Below are 7,233 nucleotides of genomic sequence, written 5' to 3' on the forward strand. Positions count from 1 at the left end.
GTTCTGATGTTACAGTGTGTATATTTGTACACATAAAGTCTGGTTTATACTTTGTCTAACCATGTCTGTGGACCACTAGAATTTAACAAGTGTAGTTGGTCAAAACAACATTTAATTTATAACCATTATGTTTGTGTATTTCCACAGTATTTTTTCCAACTTTAAAATAATGTATTTTATGAGGAGATATCACTGTGATTGATAAAATATATTTGTTTTCTCAATGTTTTTTTCATGCAGTATTGGGATAGATAGAACATGAAATGTCCAAAGGAAATGCATTACAAGTTTTGTGGGTTGATTTAGTCAACTGTTGAGTCCACGTGAGACTGGGTTATGAGTTGATTTAGTCAGCTGTTTAGTCCACGTGAGACTGGGTTATGGGTTGATTTAGTCAGCTGTTTAGTCCACGTGAGACTGGGTTATGAGTTGATTTAGTCAGCTGTTTAGTCCACGTGAGACTGGGTTATGAGTTTAGAGATTGTGATTTAATCTACTTTTACATCTCTTGATGTTGTAAGAGAGTTGGAACATGGAGATAAGTTATTCTCTCTGTATTAATCAGAGGCCATTGAAAGATTGTCTGGCCACACCTCAAGATAATGTCAACTAATGTAACGAGCTCTAACAACTTATCAGATGTAAGTTCAAGCAGTTTACCTGATGCATCATCACTTTTCCATTACAACATGATGAGGGGAAAGTGTGTTCAGAGCAGCAAGAGCAGTTTGTGTGCTTGCCGAAAGAGAGAACAACTGCTGTATTCCTCCATACTCAAGGTTTATTAGTGTGCTTGCCGACCAGGTTCTTTGAGAAAATCACATTGATACTATTTTTACTTTTTGATTTTTACTTTTTGAACTATGAACTATGACGACAAAAAACACAGAACATTTAAATGGTCTTATATTTACAATGTAGATTTGATTGGGATAGTACTACTCTTCAACTGTTTACGCTAGTCGCATCCCAAAAAATCATGGGACCCTTTTTCAAAAAAAGTTATTCAACTTTTAAATTTTTTTTTTACTTACTGTACTACCATCAAAATCATTTTTGGATAGTTGAAGCAAGCACACACATTTTTTTTTTCTTCAGGAAAGTTACCCTCGCTAATTAATTTTTTTAATTTTTTTTGTCACAAATATACACAGTATGTTGGAGTCCATTCAACCAGTTAAGTTGATGTTTTGTTTCCTGTGAACTAAGATGTGACTGACGATGTGCTAAAGTTTTTTAATTATTTTTATTTATTTAAAGCTTTATTTAACGAGGCAAGTCAGTTTAAGAACAAATTCTTATTTACAACGACGGCGTGGCAGGTAGCTTAGTGTAAGGCTTTATCCTACTGGTCAACTTGTGATTGGCCAAGAAATGATACAGGAAGGAAGCATGTTTTAAATCCAAAGTAGATTTATTGTGCCGTTTCATAGGGTCCAGTTTAATACATGTTTCAAAACGTTAACGCGTGTAGAATGTAAATACGAATCCCCCAACCCCCCCCCCCCCCCCCCCCCCAAATAAAAATATCCAGTGCATAGCTTATTTCAAGATTTTAACACAATGATATTTTATTGTTTCATAATGTAAATATTAAAATTTGTATGTATACAATGCTGATATCCCAAATAAACTTGATCATATCCCATTTTTTGTCAAAGCCTTCTTACTCAGGTCATTCATAAACTGCAACATAGGTTTTCCATTGACCGAGCTGGTGATGTAGGCGGTGCTAAGCTGGGATAAAGAGCTAGCATAGCTTGTATCCCAAATAGCACCCTATTCACCATATAGTGCGCTACTTTTGACTGGCGCTTATATGGCTCTGGTGCAATTTGGGACATGTTCATAGCGTGACACTTACCTCCCTGTGTTCATGGGGAACAAGAGAACCATTCACATGTTGTTACCTAGGCCATGCCATAATCATGGCTTAGCAAGTCATTCCTAAAGCAAGGTTTAGCGCACTCACACAGCACAGACATCTAGACCTGAGATACAGTAGAGTTTATTAGGTAGGACGCAGTACATTCCAGTGGTCTACTCTTTAATTACCCCATACAGGACACATTCCAGTAGTCTACTCTTTAATTACCCCTTTCAGGACACATTCCAGTAGTCTACTCTTTAATTACCCCATACAGGACACATTCCAGTAGTCTACTCTTTAATTACCCGATACAGGACACATTCCAGTAGTCTACTCTTTAATTACCCCATTCAGGACACATTCCAGTAGTCTAGTCTTTAATTACCCCATACTGGACACATTCCAGTAGTCTACTCTTTAATTACCCCATACTGGACACATTCCAGTAGTCTACTCTTTAATTACCCCATACAGGACACATTCCAGTAGTCTACTCTTTAATTACCCCATACTGGACACATTCCAGTAGTCTACTCTTTAATTACCCCATACAGGACACATTCCAGTAGTCTACTATTTAATTACCCCATACAGGGTACATTCCAGTAGTCTACTCTTTAATTACCCCATTCAGGACACATTCCAGTACTCTACCCTTTAATTACCCCATACAGGACACATTCCAGTAGTCTACTCTTTAATTACCTCATACAGGATACAGTCCAGTAGTCTACTCTTTAATTACCCCATACTGGACACATTCCAGTAGTCTACTCTTTAATTACCCCATACAGGACACATTCCAGTAGTCTACTCTTTAATTACCCCATTCAGGACACATTCCAGTACTCTACCCTTTAATTACCCCATACAGGACACATTCCAGTAGTCTACTCTTTAATCAAATCAAATCAAATCAAATGTATTTATATAGCCCTTCGTACATCAGCTGATATCTCAAAGTGCTGTACAGAAACCCAGCCTAAAACCCCAAACAGCAAGCAATGCAGGTGTAGAAGCACGGTGGCTAGGAAAAACTCCCTAGAAAGTCCAAAACCTAGGAAGAAACCTAGAGAGGAACCAGGCTATGTGGGGTGGCCAGTCCTCTTCTGGCTGTGCCGGGTGGAGATTATAACAGAACATGGCCAAGATGTTCAAATGTTCATAAATGACCAGCATGGTCGAATAATAATAAGGCAGAACAGTTGAAAGAAACTGGAGCAGCAGCACGGCCAGGTGGACTGGTGACAGCAAGGAGTCATCATGTCAGGTAGTCCTGGGGCATGGTCCTAGGGCTCAGGTCCTCCGAGAGAGAGAAAGAGAGAATTAGAGAACGCACACTTAGATTCAGAACAGAACAGGACACCGAATAGGACACATAAACTACTGCAGCATAAATACTGGAGGCTGAGACAGGAGGGGTCAGGAGACACTGTGGCCCCATCCGAGGACACCCCCGGACAGGGCCAAACAGGAAGGATAATTACCTCATACAGGATACAGTCCAGTAGTCTACTCTTTAATTACCCCATACAGGGTACATTCCAGTAGTCTACCCTTTAATTACCCCATTCAGGATATATTCCAGTAGTCTACTCTTTAATTACCCCATACAGGATATATTCCAGTAGTCTACCCTTTAATTACCCCATACAGGATATATTCCAGTAGTCTACTCTTTAATTACCCCTTTCAGGACACATTCCAGTAGTCTACTCTTTAATTACCCCATACAGGACACATTCCAGTAGTCTACTCTTTAATTACCCCATACAGGATATATTCCAGTAGTCTACTCTTTAATTACCCCATACAGGATATATTCCAGTAGTCTACTCTTTAATTACCCCATACAGGATATATTCCAGTAGTCTACTCTTTAATTACCCCATACAGGACACATTCCAGTAGTCTACTCTTTAATTACCCCATACAGGATATATTCCAGTAGTCTACTCTTTAATTACCCCATACAGGATATATTCCAGTAGTCTACTCTTTAATTACCCCATACTGGACACATTCCAGTAGTCTACTCTTTAATTACCCCATACTGGACACATTCCAGTACTCTACTATTTAATTACCCCATACTGGACACATTCCAGTACTCTACTATTTAATTACCCGATACTGGACACATTCCAGTACTCTACTATTTAATTACCCGATACAGGACTCATTCCAGTAGTCTACTCTTTAATGACCCCATACAGGATATATTCCAGTATTCTACTCTTTAATTACCCCATACAGGACACATTCACATTTTGTGTACAACTCTTTTGTTTTCTGAAGAGTCTCTGGTATTGGGTGCACTGCTTCTTTCACCTCTTGTGATTTCAGACGTTCTCTTCAGTTTCTTTCACTTTTGTCTACTCTTTAATTACCCCATATATTCCATGCAGGTTTAAAACAAAGATGTGTACTTTTATCTTCTATGCAATAGAAAGCATTGATATGTGTATGTTGTGGTAAAATAAAGATTGCGTAGACCATAGGTGGAAAGGGCAGTACATTTGTAGATATGGGTGGCTTTGATGTGGTACTGTAATTCACATCAAAGCAAAACGTAGCTCCCAGAGGTCCCGCAGGAGTGATTTATTGTGTGTGTTTTGTTGGTGTGTGTATGTTATTCCGGCATGTTCAGGTCACGTCTTTCCACAGAAGTGCCTTGATGAACCCTTATCTCCCTGTGCTCACTGATCTCAAGCTATTCCATCATAGTTTCCATCACAAAGTATTTTCAAATGCTTCGTCTGTCAGAATATCAGAATATTGGAGTGTGCCCCTGGCTATTAGTAAATAAAATGTAAAAAAAAAAATAATAATTGTGATTTGCTTAATATAAGGAATTTAAAATGATTTATACTTACAGTTTAACTTTTGATAGTTAAGTACATTTTATCAATTGCATTTACTGTTGATACTTAAAATATATTTAAAAACAAATACTTTTTTTGACTTTTACTCAAGTAGTATTTTACTGGGTGACTTTCACTTTTACTCAAGTAGTATTTTACTGGGTGACTTTCACTTTTACTCAAGTAGTATTTTACTGGGTGACTTTCACTTTTACTCAAGTAGTATTTTACTGGGTGACTTTCACTTTTACTCAAGTAGTATTTTACTGGGTGACTTTCACTTTTACTCAAGTAGTATTTTACTGGGTGACTTTCACTTTTACTCAAGTAGTATTTTACTGGGTGACTTTCACTTTTACTCAAGTAGTATTTTACTGGGTGACTTTCACTTTTACTCAAGTAGTATTTTACTGGGTGACTTTCACTTTTACTCAAGTAGTATTTTACTGGGTGACTTTCACTTTTACTCAAGTAGTATTTTACTGGGTGACTTTCACTTTTACTCAAGTAGTATTTTACTGGGTGACTTTCACTTTTACTCAAGTAGTATTTTACTGGGTGACTTTCACTTTTACTCAAGTAGTATTTTACTGGGTGACTTTCACTTTTACTCAAGTTTGACATTTGGGTACTTTTTTCCCACCACTGATAATTTACAGTTTAAACTGTAAGAGGTTTATTTATTGCTATGCTGTTATCTATTCGACAACCTATATTATAATGAACAAATCAGTATTTATAGATATGGAAGCATATACCAGTTCATTTGAATGATGGCAGCTATATGCTTCCATAAACAGTAGGCCCCCACACTAGTGCTGGGGAGTCGTGAACCATATGCAGTTCAACTAGTAGGTTATCTATATTTAGGAGTAGCTTGGTGGACGTTTAACTATATTTAGCAGTAGCTTGGTGGGTGTTGAACTAAATTCTGATCTAAGTAGTGTTTTCAGTAGTTCACTACTGTTTTACCATGTAGCGGTGTAGCTAACTACTGGAACTACACACTACTGTTTTACCATGTAGCTAACTACTGGAACTACACACTACTGTTTTACCATGTAGCTAACTACTGGAACTACACACTACTGTTTTACCATGTAGCTAACTACTGGAACTACACACTACTGTTTTACCATGTAGCTAACTACTGAAACTACACACTACTGTTTTACCATGTAGCTAACTACTGAAACTACACACTACTGTTTTACCATGTAGCGGTGTAGCTAACTACTGGAACTACACACTACTGTTTTACCATGTAGCTAACTACTAGAACTACTCACTACAGGTTTAGCAAAAACAAAAGAGATGGGTGAAGTAGGCAGTCATTTTTTCGCCACCAGACCATCCTAATTCTGACTTGAAACATTTGTTGTTGTGTTTAATAGGCTGAGTTACACATTCTGTTAACATCTGACTCCCCGATTAATCTGTTCTTGCAATTTGTATTCTATGACATTTTAAATTTAGATATGATAATTTATCAGGAAGTAGTTTTGATGTATTGAACTACTTTTTTAAAGTAACTTTAGTTCAGTAAACTATATTTATCTTAAAAGTAGGTTTAGTGTAGCTTAACGTCTTCCAGTAGCTTGGTAAACAATCTTTTCAGAGTAGCTTCCACAACACTGTGTTAAAAAAATCATTGTTGTTAGCTTCCTGTTTCCTAAATGGTGCAATACATTACTCCTAGAAACATCTGATCAATTTAATTACAACCTCAGAGGAGCTTTTGTGTATGTGGGTGAAAACACAAGACCTTAAGGAAAAACTGTTATAGAGTATACTGGATTTTTGTCTCCAAGGTATGCAAGCACGGTAGTTCAGGTTGATCATGCTTCTCTCTCTCTATCCCACCTCTCCAGCTAAACAAACTAAATCTGATGAAAAGTGTACTATTATAAATGACCCTGTTGTTTACTTTTAAAAGATATCGCTTCTGTACTTCAGAGGGCCACTGCCAGCACTGCCATGCCCCTCTTTCTTCACTGCTCCAGCTAAACAAAAAGTCTAACCTAACCAAAACACATTAACATCAACACAATGACAACTGTTATTTACTATCTTCAAGGTAGTTCAGAGGTCCACTGCTACTATGCAAAGCTTTTTCTCTCTCTCACTCCACTTCTCCAGCTAAATAAACAGTCTCAGCAGTCCCAGACGTAGCAGGGTGGAGGGGCCTCCATTCCCGGCCCCTGATTGGACCACAGGCCCCTGAATGGCTCCATTGAGCACCACAGGAAGAATTTGGGGAGACTCTCTCTCTCTCTCCCTCTACCTGCCTCTGTCTCTCTCTCTACTTCTCCCTCTTTCCCTCGCTCTCTACCTCTATCTGCTTCTCTCTCTCTCTACTTCTCCCTCTCTCCCTCTATCGGCCTCTCTCGCTCCCTCTCAACTTCTCACTCTCTCTGTCTCTCTCTCTACTTCTGCCTCTTTCCCTCGCTCTCTACCTCTATCTGCTTCTCTCTCTCTCTACTTCTCCCTCTCTCCCTC

The sequence above is a fragment of the Oncorhynchus mykiss genome, chromosome 14 (genome assembly GCF_013265735.2).
Source record: "Oncorhynchus mykiss isolate Arlee chromosome 14, USDA_OmykA_1.1, whole genome shotgun sequence".
Classification (NCBI taxonomy): domain Eukaryota; kingdom Metazoa; phylum Chordata; class Actinopteri; order Salmoniformes; family Salmonidae; genus Oncorhynchus; species Oncorhynchus mykiss.